The sequence below is a fragment of the Fundulus heteroclitus genome, unplaced genomic scaffold, assembly GCF_011125445.2.
Source record: "Fundulus heteroclitus isolate FHET01 unplaced genomic scaffold, MU-UCD_Fhet_4.1 scaffold_65, whole genome shotgun sequence".
Taxonomy (NCBI): Eukaryota; Metazoa; Chordata; class Actinopteri; order Cyprinodontiformes; family Fundulidae; genus Fundulus; species Fundulus heteroclitus.
In genome coordinates, this window is record NW_023397088.1 from 972,165 (window position 1) to 989,427 (window position 17,263).

At 40.8% G+C, this 17,263-nt stretch overlaps 1 long non-coding RNA gene across 1 annotated transcript; it reads left to right on the forward strand.

Moving 5' to 3' along the window:
* The first annotated feature begins 8,630 nt into the window (after nt 1–8,630).
* LOC118561516 lies at nt 8,631–13,928 on the forward strand. The gene is made up of 3 exons (XR_004930099.1): nt 8,631–9,704; nt 9,829–9,974; nt 13,503–13,928. It is a non-coding gene; the product is annotated as an uncharacterized LOC118561516 (long non-coding RNA).
* Nucleotides 13,929–17,263: the final 3,335 nt, after the last annotated feature.

Genomic DNA, 17,263 nt, shown 5'->3' on the forward strand with positions numbered 1-17,263 from the left:
GTTAAAAGACATAAAGTGTTCTAGTTAAAATATATAAATATTGATTTAAAAGCTGGTTATTGATACAAATACTGCTTTAAAAGACTGTGAAGTCCATTTGTGTTAAGGATATAAGTTCTTAATGTATAATTGTGTTGAAGTAACACTAAAGTTTTGTACGCTATCATTTACAATGATTTGGTTAAGAAAATGCAGAGAATCAGAGTAAGAGTAGTGATGAATATAGTACTAATAGAAATTAGTTTCTGCACCATGTGTGTAGATTGGTTTTATATTTCTGCTGGATCAGGAATTGATCTACAGGAAGAATTCTGAGCCTTCCATGTTTCAGTGGCGACAGGAAAGGAGAACGGGATCAACTTCACAAGAACTGCAGACATCTTCCTACTTCTCTGATACAGATAAGCGCGCTCAATACGAACTAAAACCTACCCGGGTAGTAGAAGAGTAAATGAACAGACAACACATACACCACACAGAACAAAGCTTTTCTTCTGGCATCGAAGAAAAGGACACTTTTATTTTAACTTTTCTATTATATTTTTGTTTATCAAAGAGCTCTATTTTGTTGGTATTGCTTTAATTCTTTGTATTAAAAGAAATAATACTTGTTGAATGCAATAAATGATCATTGTTCAACTTCCACTCAGAGTCCAACTTTCTGAACCTAGAGAATGTGGTTTCTTCCTAACTTTGGGGTTAAAAGTGCTACATTACCTTTACAGCTGCCGGCAACGCCCCCCCCCACCTCACCATAAAGACCATAACCAGTTTAGCCAATACTCACTTTATTTGAAGCAAATTTTCATCAATAAAATTAACAACTTCTGAAATTTTAAGTTCAAATTAAGAACTTTATCTGAAAACAGTATGTTTTTCAAAAATATATATGAACAAAGACTGTCCCTTTTGACTTTGCCAAAATACTTTTTGAAAATGAATAAAAAGTATTTTTTAGCTTACTTAACATACATACTTTTTGAAAAAATAAAACAAAGACAGTCCTTGACTTCACAAAAAATATTTTTTCTTTAAATAAAATAACAGTCCCTTTATCCTGATATATTGAACAGCTTACATTGTAAATGCAAAATTTGCCATTTATAATCAACATTGTTTACACTGTTTTTAATCTAGCTATTATTAAACCTTTCCAAGAGAACACCAAACATTTTATAAACACTGAACCTGTTATTTACAGCATTAGAGCAGCAAAGTGTGGTTCTACAAAAGAGCAACAGCTTATAACACCAAATGTAACCTCTATTGTCTGCATTTGTTTCTTTGTTTTATTTTTATTCTGTAATGGCTAGAAGTGAAACAGTGGAGTGGTGCCATTGAACCAGTGGTTGTAGCTCATTAACAGAAGTTTTTCAAACGTCTTATCAGAAAGTCTATTTCTCCTAGGCGTGAGCAGCAAACCTCCAAGACTGAAAAGCCGCTCCACAGGAGCACTTGATGGGGTTGGAGTGTTATACTTCAAGAAAATATTCTTTCTGTTTGAAAACTGATGCAGAATGTGAAGGTCATATGCTGAGCTCAGGTAGTCCATGACTTCCTTTTCTGCAGAGTAGGTGTCATCCTCTGGCTCCACCTCAAAGGAGAAAAAGTCCATCTCACCTTGGCTGGCAGATGTGGAGGCCACACCTGGAGGACTCTGTGCAGCAGGAGCAGTTGGTAGAAGTTCTTTTACTAGATCCTTCCTACCTGCAGCTCTAAGCCATCCAAGTTTAAATTCTGGACAACTGGCAGCTGTGAGAAGATCATCTTTGTCATCCAGCACAGCAGCTAAACCAATATGGATAGCCTGAAAAATATAATAGATTCTGTATGTTTATGGCTATAAGGCCAAAAGGTAATTTCAATGTATTACTTGTACTGTGGGATCAGTATCATGGATCAAATTATGTTTTAGGTTACTTATTAAAATTTGTATTCATTTTATCTTCTTATCCCAGAATTGCAATGACACTGAATATTCTGTTCCATATTCATTAGCAGTGTAAGATGGAACATGCCTTCACTGTGGCATCTGGAAGGCCTGCAGTCATCCTGGAGAGGACATCTTTACCTGCCAGGGTCCTCTGCATCAGGACTTCAAGTGTGGCCAGTAAAGTCCCACATGGGCAGTCACCTTGCAGAATGTCTAGGGCTGCAGTCATAGGCTTCATGACAGAGCAGTATTCATGGAGGAACTGCTACTCTTTGTCTTTGAAACACTTAACTCCCAGCTTGGTGCACAGCATGTTCAGCTCACTCATGGGCATTTCTATGATTCTATTCACAGCATCAGAAAATGAATTCCACCTTGTGGATGTTGGTAGCAGCAGCTTTCTTTCACTGACTTCCTCCACTGCTTCTGATGCAAGGCTAGATCTCCTTGATTTGGTCCAGAGAGCTGTGCATGTTGCTGCTCCTGAACACAGCCTTGCTCTCTGCATTGCTTGTTAAATATTTCTCCACATCATTGGTGGAAATGATGTTTATGGTGTGTGAAGCACATCTGCGGTGGGGTGGGAGACACAGCTGGCCGTCACTTTGGTTCTCAGCTGAGAGGATTTCTGACACATCCCAGAAAATGACAGCATCGTCTGTGGAAGTGGACTCTTCCTCCCCCGTCTCCTCCTCCTCATCATCATCAGACTCTTCAGCTGGCCGATAAACTTGAAACGCTTTAACAAAGTTGGATCCGTTATCGGTCACTGTTGCAGCTACTTTGTTGAGTAATCCATAAGAAGAGTGGATGTTTTCCATTTCTGCACCGATCACATCATACGTGTGTCTACCGTGAATTCTCCGACATGCTGATGCAGCCTTGTTGCGCTCCGATGTGGATTTACTGATCCAGTGGAGCGTTAGGCCCAGATAGCTTCTGTTGTTAGCAGACCAGATATCAGCAGCAGTGGAAACAAAGTGGACATCTTTCAGCGCAGCTTTTAGACTTCTCTCCATCTCTGCATTCTCCTTCTCCAGGTCAGATGAAAAGGATGTTGTGTGGGGCAGCTCGGCACTGATAGTGCTAGGAATCTGGTTTATGACGGCACCAAACGAGGGCCAATCAACAGTGTTTAAGGGCAGCATTTCTTCAACAACATATCGCCCAACCAACTTCTTCAGCTCTCCACCACTTACTGCTTTGGCAGCGAAGTGCAGCTTTTGTTGTTTGGCTGGCAGGGGCCCTCCTGCAGTCACGGCTCTTTGCTTGGAACCACCTGCAGTCAAAGCCGCTTAGTTTGACTGCGCTGTGCTGTGAGGTCAAAGGTTACTTCAGGTTTGACGTCGTGTTTTTGAAGCTGGATAACACTTTGTCACCAGCACAGAGAGTACAACCAACCTTGATATTATCATCTTTAGATGACACAAACTCAAAGTAAGGACTATATTTCCAGCTGGAAAACGCACACCTTTCCTCTCCCTGCATTGTTATTGACGTGTGTGTCACCGGTTGCGTCTTTCCTCGTGTGGTGGAGGTGACGCAACGTCACTCTCAGAGAAGCAAACCATTTTCTCCCAAAGTAAAATCACCAAAAAAGTAACGTAGAGTGGATTGGATAAGGAATTTTAATCTGATTACTAGTTTGGAAAAAGTAACGCGTTTGTTTGATCTTCATTAAAAAAGTAGGCACAATAGAGTAACGCGCTACTAAGTAACGCGTTCCTGGCATCACTGCTTAGAAATCAGCTGTGTGGGCATATCTCTACGTTTGTTGGTGAGAGCGTGCGTCACGTGGTGCGCACTGGGCCATGGTGTGGATGGATGCGCTAGTTTCTGTGCGCCACACGCATCATGTGGTAGGAGTAGTGTTGGTGTGGCTCAGGTGCGCTGATGGTTTGTGCGCCGCCTCCACATAGAATCCTGCAGACGCCCCAAATTCATGGAAGCTGCTTAACAACAAAGTTTACTTTGACGGAGAAAACAAGGAAATGGACACAAGCGTTTATTCATTTCAAGAACTGATTTCCTGTTAATCATCTGGCGGTTAACGAGCACCGAGTCTGTGACGTCACCGCAGCACGCAGGGTTTCTAGATGCGGAGCAACAGACGGCGGAGCCAGTTCACATCACTTCGCTAAAGTTAGAAAGATATTCACAGATTGGGCTTTTCCGGGTCAAGAACTCATCGGAGGATCATTTCTTCTACAAAGCGACACCTCTCTGCAACCACAGCAAGGCAGACAGTGAGCTACAATCGTAGTTTCCTCAAAACGAGTCTCCCACCGCGCTGGGAGAATTACATTGGACTCTATGCAGAGCTCGCTGCTCCGCAGATGCTTAGGGACCGTCTGCAAATTGAAGCACCAGAAGAATAATGATGGAGAAATATTCAGCAGACTGATACAGATGAATAAAGCTAGAAAGTCAGATCAAGGAGAAAGGCAATCGTTTAATACAAAACACGAGACACTAGCCTTAACCAGCATAGCAGTCATTTTAACACGTGGGGAAACAAAACATTAAAAGAGGCCAAAAACATTCAATTTTAGCACATTTATAAATGTTTCACACATGAAATTTAACCAGAAAATCACAATTCTCCATGTGGTCAGCTGTCTTTAGTTTGAAATCTAGAATCCTAAAATGCTCTAAACTGAATAGTGGAATGAAGTGAAAAAAGCCGAGCTAAAAAAACGAGCTGGTGGAACGAAGCACATCTAGCATAAAAATCTGAGTAAAATCTAAATGACTGAGTGATTTAACAAGGACTCATCCAGGAGGTCCCAGAGGAACCAGAACAACATCTGAAGCTCTGCAGGACTCACTGCCTCAGTTAAGGTCAGAGGTCAGGATTCAACAATTAGAGAGAAACTGGGAAAAATGGCCTCCATGGGAGAGGTCCAAGACCAGAACCACTGCTGACCCAGAAGAACCCAAAGACCCGTCTCACATTTACCAAAAACATCTTGATGATCATCAAGACTTTTGGGGAAATATTCTGTGGACTGATGAGACATTTTCAGTTTTATTAGATAAAGTTATTCAGTGTGAAAAAGTTTCCACTAATGAGCCTGGATGTGCTGCTTTGTGTTGATCTGCCAAATAAAATCCCAATAAAATCAGCAGTTTGTGGTGGTCAGCTGATAAAATGAGACAAAGTTTAATGGGGTGTGAATACTTTAGCAGGGGCCTGTATTGTAACTAAGTTTGCTAGCAGGACTCTGCAGCAGGTGATGGATGTTGAGCAGCTGATGTGTGGATGAAAAGCCAGAGAAAATGAATGTGCTCAGCTTTGATGGTGTGTAAACTTTCCTAGCAGCAGAAGCAGTTGAAGGTTTTCTCTGAGCAGTGAGCAGACTGCAGAGTTGGACTGAAGGGAGACTCTGAAGTCTGAAGGTAGAACCGTTAGAAATAAGACGCTGCATTTTAGGAAGAGAAGAGCTGCAGTTCTAACAGCCCTGATGTTAGATAAAACTCCATCTTTAATCCAGCAAATAGAAATCTCTGCTTCTGGGAGTCAGAGGAAGCTGAAAGCTGGGAGCTTCTAGAATGGGGAGCAAAGCAACATGGAGGCTCTCAGAAATGTTTCCATCCTTCAGCTTTTCTAGCCCAGTTCCAGCAGCTCAACATGAAGCCAGATGGAGATTTGGCCAAAGAGCCGACCGCTTGTCATTGTTCATCATTTAGAAATCAGACTGTGAGGACATCACAGAGCTGCAGTCATCACACGACACCAGAACCCAGCAGAACCCAGAGAAGAAGCAGCAGCCGTGGTTCTGTTATGGATCAAGGTACCGTGGTCCATGAAAGGCTCATTAAAACAGAACCTTAGAAACTAGAGAATGGGCTTTTACTGCAGAAAAGTTTACAGTCCTAACAGAGTTTCATTTAAAGACGTTTTGGTTCCAGGCGGTTCTGTAGGAGTCGGACCCTGGAGCGGGCTCAGGAACCCGACTGCAGGTTGAGGTTGTTCAGTAGAATCCAGTTTCTACCAGTGAGTTCTGTGGTGCTGCTCGGTTGGCCTTTAACTTTTTAATCTCTAAACCTTAACAAGGATCAGATCTGCGGTGAGTCTGGACTGAGATCTTGGAGAACGGTGGAAATGCTGCGGTGAAACCAGAACTTTGGCTGTTTTTTGGACCCAGGGAGAATATTTGCTCAGCGCTGAACTTCCACTACATGCAGGAATTTGCTGAGACGTTTGGTGGCTCAGTGCTGCTGCAGGTTGAGATCTAGAGGGCTGTGGGCCACCATGAGGGCATTTATGGCCAGGGAGAAAACACACAGCACGCTGCTGTTGGCATGAAAGGAGGGAAAACAGGAAGGAGGCACCGTTCTGGACCCGCTCAGTTCCCACAACAGTTCTGGTTCTGTTTGCTTCACTGTTAACCGTCATCTCAACATATTATTGTCCTTTTCCATCATTAACTTGGTTCTAAAAAGTGTTGCTTTAGTGAACATAGTTCTGTGATGTAGAACATGAAGCTGTTACTGATTAGAGAAAAGAAACGCTTTAACCCAGAGATGGAAATCTGATCAATATCAATAACTCAATATAAAATGAACAACAAGTTATAGAAAGCAACATATTCCTCCTAGAATCATCCCTGCTGTGTTTTTCTCTGCAATGAAACGTTTGTCAGGAATAAATCTGTAATTTTCTCCAATCTGGAGGCAGAGGCTCTGTTTAAAGGAAGTAAATATCTGTTCTGTAGCTGTTTTACCTCCACATGTCCATTAGAAGATTTGCTGCTTCTACCTGGAAAATAGACGTCTATTCTGAGCCTGTTTTTCTATCCAGCTCTGTGGACCAGAACCCAGCCGCTGTAGAACCTGTGATCAATAACTAAGATTCATATTTTCATCTCTAAATCTCAGTTTATTAGTATGTTCCATATTTCCACTGATGGCGTTATTACTGCTGTGTTACTAGTCTGTTAGATGGAGTCATTAAGGTGGTTCAGCTCACTGGCTGATAACAGCCTGACTGACTTTAAAACAAATAGCAGCTGCTTCTAAAACCTGCAGAGGTTCTATGAGATCGGTTCTGGTTCTATATGGATCTCCTCAGGAGAACCTTGACTGCTGATTTTATAATAAATATGTTAGCTAAAGGTTAGCGGGCAGCTGCCATGTGGAATAAAAAGACAAAGATGCAGGAAGGTTTGGTTTAATATGTGTGTTAATCAGCTGATAGGACCATTTGGACCAGAACTTTTAGCTTTCAGAACCAGAACAAAGCAAATGAAAGCACTAAACCCTGTTGATAATGATGGAAATATGTTGCAGTTGTTTATTGTCCTAAAACCTTAATACCATCCGACCAGAACCATGTATTGATTTGGCTAAAGGAGCAGAACCTGGCTGGCTGGTTCTGGTCCAGTTCTAGACATTAAATAATGATCCTTGTCTGAGGAATGTGGAAACCATCTCCTGCTGCCTTTGGTTTGTTTCCCCAGAACCTTTGAACAACTTTAAAATATTCTTTATGAAGTTAAATGTTTAACTTTATTTTTCATGAACTTTTAAACACAAATATCATCTTTAGCTTTGAACGGATCCAGAACCGATCAGAATAAAAGCAGAATCAGAACCATGAGCTCAGCTTTTAGCTACTTTGTAGACATGATTCTGGGAGGAAGATTTTTTAATAAAGTTCAGTTTTTCCAGTGTTGCTGCTCATGTGCATTTAAGAAGCTAAATGAGAGACGAGGGGAACCGGTTCTGCTGCTCAGACGGACTCTGGACTCCCCAGCAGAAGAGAAAACAGAGCAATAGTTAGAAAAGCAGTTCTCACTAACTTTCCAGCTGCAGACCTTGCAGAGGGAAAAAGTCCAAATGGTGGAGTGATGAAAAAAGAGGCAAAGCAGCGACTTGTTCCATCCTCTGATGATTAGAAATGAAAGCAGGGAAATCTGCAAAGTGCTTCTTTAGGATCCTGTTCTACGGCTGCAGCTTCTATCTGCTAAATATCTGACAGTTTGGCTTCTAAAGCTTTTGTAGACGAGGTCTAAAGGAAACTTTCTCACTTCTGTGGCTTTATTTCCTGGTTGAACTTTGCTGGTTTTAGGCAGGTTTCTTTCCTCCAACACTTGATGCTCAGACCAGAAGGTTAGCTCTGGTTGCTCAGAGCTCGCTGAGGATCAAGGACGTTTGAAGGTGAAGACGTGACTTTATTGACATGTTGATGGAAATAAATGACTATTCTGAATTAACAAGGAGGAGATGGATGGTCTTCATTAATCAGCATTTATTGGATCCTTGCAGGGAGAACAGAACCAGTCTGTGGAAGATGTTCAATCTGCTCTAACTAGACAGAGAAATGTTCTTTTCTAGATCTGGCTCACTAGAGGCAGCCTTCAAGAGCGACTCCCCGACGCCTGCAGCTTTCCTTTCTGCCTACCGCTATCTGTGCTCCTCAACCTTGGCTCTCTCTCTGAGACTAAACACAATCAGGCCTTCAACCGCGCAACATAGATTGAATCCTTTTGTCAGGCTGTTGGTATTTAGAAAGCAAGGATAGGAGAGAAACTTTACTCAACATAACAGTTTGAACTTTTCTATCTGAGCAACAGATGATTGATTTGCTCGTTTAAATAGTGACAGTGATGGTGGAGAACATCCTCCAGGCTGGGCTCTGTGAGGTCAAAGGTCAGGTAGGTTACAGCAGGGAAATCATGATCACCAAGTTGCTGAATATTTGCAGCTTTTCCATCTTTTTCTGACTGCGTTCAGTTCAGATGATCTTTTAGTTCCTTCCTGCAGAGATCTGAACTTTCCACCATGATTCCTGTCTGATTCCAGCAGAGCAGCAACACAGATGATGGTTTAAAGACAAACTGAAGCAGATGCAGACAGGAAGGATTGATGGCTGCAGTTAGTTGGTGTGGACAGCAGGTGGCGCTGCTGCATGGCACACAGAGGGAGAGCAGCAGCTTCCTGCAGGGACACATGAAGAGCAGCATGAAGCTGAGCTGGGAGACATGAAGCTTTAACATCTGCTGAACTCTTCAGCTCCTCTTTCCCTCAGATCTGCCCTGAAGCAGCTTTAAGGTGGAAAACTGCTGCAGCTGGAGGAGATTCAGCAAAACCAACATGTTGCTTTGCTTTCTGTCCCAGAAGCTCCAGAGGAGGCTTGGCAGCATGAAGGTCACCCAGAGAAGAAGCAGCAGCCGTGGTTCTGTTATGGATCAAGGTACCGTGGTCCATGAAAGGCTCATTAAAACAGAACCTTAGAAACTAGAGAATGGGCTTTTACTGCAGAAAAGTTTACAGTCCTAACAGAGTTTCATTTAAAGACGTTTTGGTTCCAGGTGGTTCTGTAGGAGTCGGACCCTGGAGCGGGCTCAGGAACCCGACTGCAGGTTGAGGTTGTTCAGTAGAATCCAGTTTCTACCAATGAGTTCTGTGGTGCTGCTCGGTTGGCCTTTAACTTTTTAATCTATAAACCTTAACAAGGATCAGATCTGCGGTGAGTCTGGACTGAGATCTTGGAGAACGGTGGAAATGCTGAGGTGAAACCAGAACATGTTTTAAAAAACATGCTTGCGGCTGTAGAACATTGTAATTCATGTGAATAAATGAATATATTAGTATTTTTTACATCAACTCATAAGTTATCCGAAACTTTGCTGGAGCGCACTGTTAAAGTACTTTGGAGGCAAAGAATCAGCCCAGTGCCAATCCACATCTCTATCCTCTACAGAGCTCACACCCTGTCCTGTGTCCACTGTCCCCTCCATGACTGCAACCACAGTTGATCTACCTGGTAAATTAAATGCTCATTGTGCTGCAGGACTTTCTGAGATTAATAATTATGTCCAAAACTGTAATTTAATGTCCTTATTGGTCGTTCTTTCTTAATCATTGTTTTTCTTTGTTCACTTCCTCAGCATCCTCCACCACAACGTCCACTTCTCACAGCGGATCATCATCAGCTCCACCAGCTGACCCAGCTTAGTGACCTTCTTTTCTCTCTGATTGAGCTGGTGATCAGAGGAACCTGCCTATCAAGGAGAACTTTTCATTCCTTTAAAAGGTATGATGGACGAAGTTTTCATTATCATTACACCCACAGACAATTAGTCAATGAAGAAAAAGTTAAGCGTAGTTAGCTGACTTATTCAAGACGTAAAGATGCAGTCTACTGCTTTTCCTGCAAATAATTTTCCAAGAAGTTCTTAAAACTGGCAACTGATGGACAGCTGGATTGGGTCAACAATCAGTGTAGTTACAAAATGAAATGGAAGGAATTTAGCTTGCGTCTTTCCAACAGAAAAACCATTGATGAAGCAGAAATGGGCCTCCATGAGGCAGAAAGAAAATGCTGGAGAGATGTTCTCACACACTTAGTCAGTATTATCCAGTCACTGGTAGAAAGGAACCGGACTCTGAGGGGATCTTCTGACACATTGCACAAGGCCAACAATGGGAACGTTCTCAAAGAAGTTGAACTGCTAGCTAAATTTTATCCTGTGTTCAGAGATCATGTGAGACACATTAACAGTGGAGCAGAGCACATCACATACCTTAGTAAAACGATTTAAAATGAGTTCATAGCCTATGTGATAAAATACTTGACACAATTGTGTCAGAAATCAGATTCAAAATTACTATGCCATAATACTGGATTCCAACCTAGATGTAAGTCATCAAGAACAAATATCTGTTGCTGTGCGCACAGTGAATCTTGTGAAAACACCAGAGATCATTGAGAACTTCTTGGGTTTTTCTTATAGCTCCAGAATCCACGGGTCATGGCTCGTCTGCACTGATTCTTCAGAAGCTGAAGAGCTGAACATCCTCTTTGAGGACTGTAGGGGACAATCATATGACAAAGGTGCAAATAAAGGTGTGCAGGAAAGGCTTTAAAAAAATCTAAATGCTTTTTATGTACCTTGTGGAGCCCATAGCCTAAATCTAGTAGTTTCTGATGCTGCTAAAGTGTCCATGGATGCCACTTGCTTTTTTTAGAAATGTGAAAAAAATCTAAAAACTTTCCTCAGGTTCAAAGTCAAATGTGAGAATAATGGCTTTTATTTACAGTAGATTTTTTTTGTTTTTTACTAAACCCTTTGCACATATAGTTATGCACATTTTTAAAGTTTTAATACCTAATTAGTCAACTTTATATTTATATTTTAAACCATTTGTGTTACCTTGTTTCAGGTATTGCTGTTCATTTAAATCATTAAATATTTGAGTGATATTTATTGTTTATTTTATTTTATCCTTTCTGTTTATGTGTAAATCAATGTTATTTTTTTATACATCTGTTATTTGTTGTTGCATGTTTTCGTTGTTCTAAAACTACAACTTATTGCTGCACATTGTTGTTGCACGTTTTTGAAACAAAAATGTTGGAATGTCACCCTGTCTACTTTTAAGACTAATCTTAAAACTTTCCTTTTCGACAAAGCTTATAACTAGAGTGGCTTATGTTGCCCTGACTATTACCTGCTATTACCATCTAATGTAGAACAGATTACTGGATCAATGTCTGTTTCTGTGCTTTTTTGTCTCTCTTGTTGTGTCTCTGTTCTGTCTTCTGTAACCCCAGTTGGTCGAGGCAGATGACCGTTCATACTGAGCCCGGTTCTGCTGGAGGTTTTTCCTTCCCGCTAATGGGTGGACTTTGATGCAATCAACTGGTTCCCTTATATAGAAAAGATTTGACCAATCTGTATAATATGATTAATTTTGACTTTGTAAAGTGCCTCGAGATGACATGTTTCATGAATTGGCGCTATATACATAAAATTGAATTGAATTGAATGTTGTGTAAATCAAACCCAGGCTACTCTTGTAGCTGGATGTGTTACCCCCTAAGATTAAAAAGCATATGTGACACCCTGGACATCCATCATTCATTAATTGATACTATATATTATTATTGCATTGGTATTACTTATGTTTCTGATTAGATTACCTTTGGAGATACAGCAACAGCCTAATTTTAACGTGTAACACATACATGTGTAAAGACATGTCAGGCTGTTAATAGGATGTAAACAACACTGCCAGAGCTGCATGGAGTTCATTGTAGGTGTGTAAATGATCAACTATATATAGACTGAAGAGAGGGCCCTAAAACCACATTTTGCTTAGGGCCCCATGGAGGCTGTGTCCGGCCCTGGTCAAGATGTTTTCTCTGTTGTAAAGTTTAGCGTCGTGCATACATGATGCATTACGGTAAACAAGCAGCAGGGGTGGATGTGCAGGTGAAAAAGATAGAAATAAAGAGAAAGGGAGAGGCCCAACCCCCTGAAAATCTTTATTTATGAAAAAACTATTACCTTCAGAGATCTACTATATCCAGAACAAATATTTCATAATTCAACTGTAGATTTTTGGAGAAATGAAAGTTCCTTATAATGGCCATTCTGGATGTGTAATTTATTTCTCCAAAATCATAAGATGTGACAAAGTCTCTTCCTATTATGTTCAAGGGTCACTTTTAATATAATTAGAATAGATATTTCATAATTTTATTGTAGATCTTAGGAGAAAAGCCAAGTCAAATTTCCTTATAATGCCCATATAACATATGCGTTTGTCTCATTTTAAGTGATTTATTTCTCCTAAAAGGTGACAACAAATTTTCTTCCTATTATGTTCAAAGGTCACTTCTACAATAACTAGAAGAAATATTTAATATTTTACTGTAGATCTTTGGAGAAGAGTCAATTATGAGGATGATCACGTGTGTTTAAACATTAAAGTGTAATACACCACGTTGTCAACAAGTAAACGGCTCTATGGTCATTTTCAGATGTCCTACAAAAATACCATTTGCTTTGATTGTCACAAATCACCTAAAGTCTGTCTGTTGGAAACAAAAATCCACCTTCCTGCTTTATTCTTTGAAAACGATTTGTAGCTAAATGGACCCCATAAATGGATCAGAAACAGATCCCAAATATAATAAAATTTAAATTGAATAAAGGTACGTTCAAAAATATAAACTCTGGCAGATCTAGATCTAAAGAGATTTTCATTCAAACAAGAAGGAAGGAAGAATGGCAGGAAGCCTCAAAATATAACCATGTATAAATGTACATGATAGAGACAGAAACGTCAAAAGAGAGACAGAAGATGTCTGCTGGTATAAAGCTGTATTCTGTGAAATTAATGGAAAGCTAAGTGGAAGAAAGCAGAAAAAACTGAAAACTAAATTCTCATCTGAAAGACGCTAAACTGCCTCTCTTGTCTGACAGGTTTAATAGGACGACTACAGCAGCTCCTCTTAGAAATGTTTGGTTCTGTTGTTTGATGCTGCAGAGGATCATTGAACTGCTTTATTTCATGATTCTTATTTCCTCTAAATCAGGAGTCTGAAGTGATGAAGAAAGAGACGTTTAACATTAACCACGTTTATTCATTGTTGTTGTTGTCTTTCATTTTCATCATGTCTTTCTGGACGGGAACATAAGCCGTCGGTTCTGAGTGGAGTTAGATCTGAGCGGACCATCAGGGAGATCAATGATCAATTTTTATTTGGGTGCAGATTTTAATCCATCAACCTGTAATTAAAATGTGTCAGAAACTGCATCCTCTATTTTTCCAGGGTCTTCTGGTCTGAGAACCAGGATCTCTGGCTTTGAGGAGCAGAGTCTCCTCCACTGCTGCAGCACCAGAACCATTTTATCTGCAGGACGCAGGAAACTGGAGCAATAAAAAGGTTAGATGGTTAAACGGCTGCAGAAGCTGCTTCTGCTGCCTGAATCCTTCCTTCCTGCTGTGGCCTGAACCTTCAGCAGCAGATGTTGGGCTGCGGTTCTTTTTCTTCTCAGGGAGAGTTTGAGGAGCAGAGAACCAGGCTGGAAGCTGCTTCTGCCTCACAGAAGAGGACAAGTTCAACCACGGCTGAAGTTACTGAAGCTAAATCTTTATGTGGACTTTAGAAAATGTTTTCCTGAAGCAGAACACTGCGATAGACTGGCCACCTGTCCAGGGCGTACCACGCCTCTCACCCATTGACAGCTGGAGATAGGCATCAGCACCCCTCTGGACCCCACAAGGGATAAGCGTGTTAGAAAAGGGATGAAGCAGAACATTCAGTCATTTTGTGAGAGGTTTATTTTGTAATAAAAATTATTTTAAACCCCTTAAACTTGCCTTTAATGAATCTAAAATGACCAAATGTATGATTGTAATCTGCTGAGTTCAGCATCTTGACAAACATCATGTTATCCTGTAGAAAAGTCATTTAATAGTAAATTATACAACAGTCTGTGGTCTTGGTGGTTTTTTCTTTGTATCTAACTGTAGTTCAGGTATTTCGTTGCTTAGATTTATTTTTTGCTGTTTTTCACTGTTTATATTCACGGAAAAACAAGATTTCCCACCACACTTAACAGGAAGTCTGAACAAGTCTTTTAGGGGCTCTTTTGGGATGCTGGCTTTCCCAGCAGCCTTTGCAGCTTCCTGTAGAGACTCATGGGAGCTGTAGTTCAACTCTTGTGATAACGGGACCGTTTAAAATAGAAAAAATGAAGGTTTTCCTCCTTTCTTGTACTTTTCTTCTAGTCTGTTAAATCTACCTCAGCTGTCAGCTGTAAATATTTATTCCTACGAATCAAACTTTGACTCTAGACGCTTTTGTTAGACATAAAAACACCAGTCAGCAGATTTGCTGGAAAACAGAAGTGAAACTTTGCTGATCTCTTTCAGATCAGACTCCATGTTCAGACAGCAGGACGGAAATCTTGTCTCCGCCGGTTAACAGAGGTAAGTTAAGCCTTTTTTCCTGCGGGTCTCTCCTGGGTTTCTGGAGCCTTTAGACTTTCTACAGCTGCTTCCAGCTGACAGCTCAGTCTGCTGCAGACTCTGAGCTAACTGGAAGCTTCCTCTGAGACCCTCCCTGATCCTGGATCAGACCCGGACTCTGGTCCAAACCTTTGGTTCTGTCCAACAATGACCGGATTCTGGTCAACATGGTTCCAAAGTGTTGCTCCATTCCAGGCCCGGAGTGTCTCACCTGGAGGACCGGGACCAGAACCGGGCTGAAGAGATTTGGGCCGCAAGGGCCGTTGTTCTCTCTTTTCTTTTTCTTAGGGTTATTCGCCGTGACGTCACACATTTGTCACGTGACTAACGTTGGCAGAAAAACAAGAAATGGCCGCCTGCGGCGATAACAACTGAGGTTATTAACCATGGCAGTTTCGTGCTGCGTGATCGGCTGTACTAATAGATTCAACAGATATAATCATTAAAGATTTTACCGGTTTCCCAAGAAACCAGATCAAAGAAGAAAGTTCTGGATCGCAGCGATAAAGCGGAGAACATTGAATGGCCAACCGTGGGAGCCTGGCAGATCATGACCGAGTTTGTCATCTGCATTTTGTGACTGGTAAGGTTGTTTTCTTTAAGATGTGTCTTAAAAATATCTGTAACGTATCATTGCTTAAAAAATAACTATAAAGAGCACACTGAATGCGAATACATGTAGCTCTATTACTATGATTGTGATGGGAGGGTTGGTTTATTCATTTAGTTCAGGGGTCGGCAACCTTTACCACTCAAAGAGCCATTTGGACCAGTTTCACACAGTAAAGAAAACACTGGGAGCCATAAAATCCTTTTGAAATTTTAAATTAAATCACACTTCATATAACACATTTTTTTTGCGACAGAATGGACCCGGAGCAGAACCAACGCATCTTTGCCTCTTTTTTTTTTTTTTTTTTCCTGTACGAATTACAAAACGTCTACTGATGTTTTATGGAAATCATCAACTCTGCTAATTTCAGAGTTTTTATTTTTGAATAAAGCTTGGTGCGAGTAAACACACGTCATGGTTGGATTATTTGATTTTCATCCCATATAAATGGTACTTTCGGAATACTTTTCTTTTAATCCGTACACATTTTAATCACATCCGGGAAAGTTACACACGTAAACGAGCTCCTGGCATTAACCAGCTAACAAGCTAACAGCTGCATTAGACGAGCTATCAGACGTTCAGGCGGCACCTGAAGCTCGACTTCAGCCGTGCAGGACTCCGCTCACAGCCTCGAGCCAAGCGCTGTTCACTTTTCCTCACTTTGAAAATGAACAAACGTCAGATATAGAAATGACTCTTACCCTGCTGTTTAGCTCTCTTCCCCCTTATCAATGACTCCATGTTATTTTAGGTCCCGTGTCACCGTGGTCCCCTTGTCATTTGTAGAATTTACTACAAAAAAACAGCATCTGAAAATGCCGCCTTCTCTGCGCTCACTGTGTTTATTTCGCTCTGCAGCCACCCAGCAAGCATTATTTCTTCTTTTTGAGTTTATTGGCAGTTGGCAAACATCTTTTCAGTGTGCATTACTGCCACCAACTGGTGAGGAGTGTTCGTCAGCCAGCATTGACGACTGCCTGCATGAGGTACACAGCTCCCTGACATAATTATTTTCAGCAGATGAGCCGCATCAGATGCATCGAAGAGCCGCATGTGGCTCCGGAGCCACGGGTTGCCGACCCCTGATTTAGTTAGATTAAGCATACCAAATTTATTTTTCTGGTAAAATCACCAGATTACCCCTGACAGTACATTGATTTTTTCTGTTTGAATCTGTCTCATCAGTGACTATGCCCCTAAATTAAAAAATACAATTAATGATGACGTTTTTTGCAACGATTTAAAATCTTAGTTCCACATTTTAGGTGTCAAGAGCAATGATGTGTCAAATCCAGACTATGTCCCCTCCATTAACTTGGGCTATAATGAGGCAAGGAGACAGACAGATTGTGGACAAAGACAGTCCAGATTTTTAAGGGCAGAAAAGCAAGAAATCAGAAAGCAGCATCAGTTCTTTTAGATCTGACCAGGCAGGAAAAGAGATCAGCTTCCCCAGAAAAAGACTTTTCAGTTTGTCACAATTAATAATTTATTTTCGTCCTTGATTCTTTAAAATTAGAATGTTTTTATTCAGAAGTTTACCAAAATGTGATCTTTGATGTGAGATTATGATTTTCATGTAACATTATTTATTTATTACAAAGCCTTCAACATCAATTCATGATTCTTGTGTGCAGAAAATTTGTGACCTCCGGAAGGAAACTCAGCAGCTCTATGCAGTTAGGACGACTTCAAGAGGAAAAGTTGTGTTTGTCAACCTTATTGAACAAGCAACATTTAGAACAACAAGTGACAAAAAGTGATAGAAAGCTGCAATTTCTATTGCAATTAATTTATCACTTAATCTGGATGGCATTAACTTGGCCTCTGGTAATAAAGTAAAAAATCTTGGTGTTATTTTTGACCAAGACATGTCATTTAAATCCCATATTAAACAGGTTTCCAGAGTTTCCTTTTTTCACCTCCGGAATATCTCCAAAATT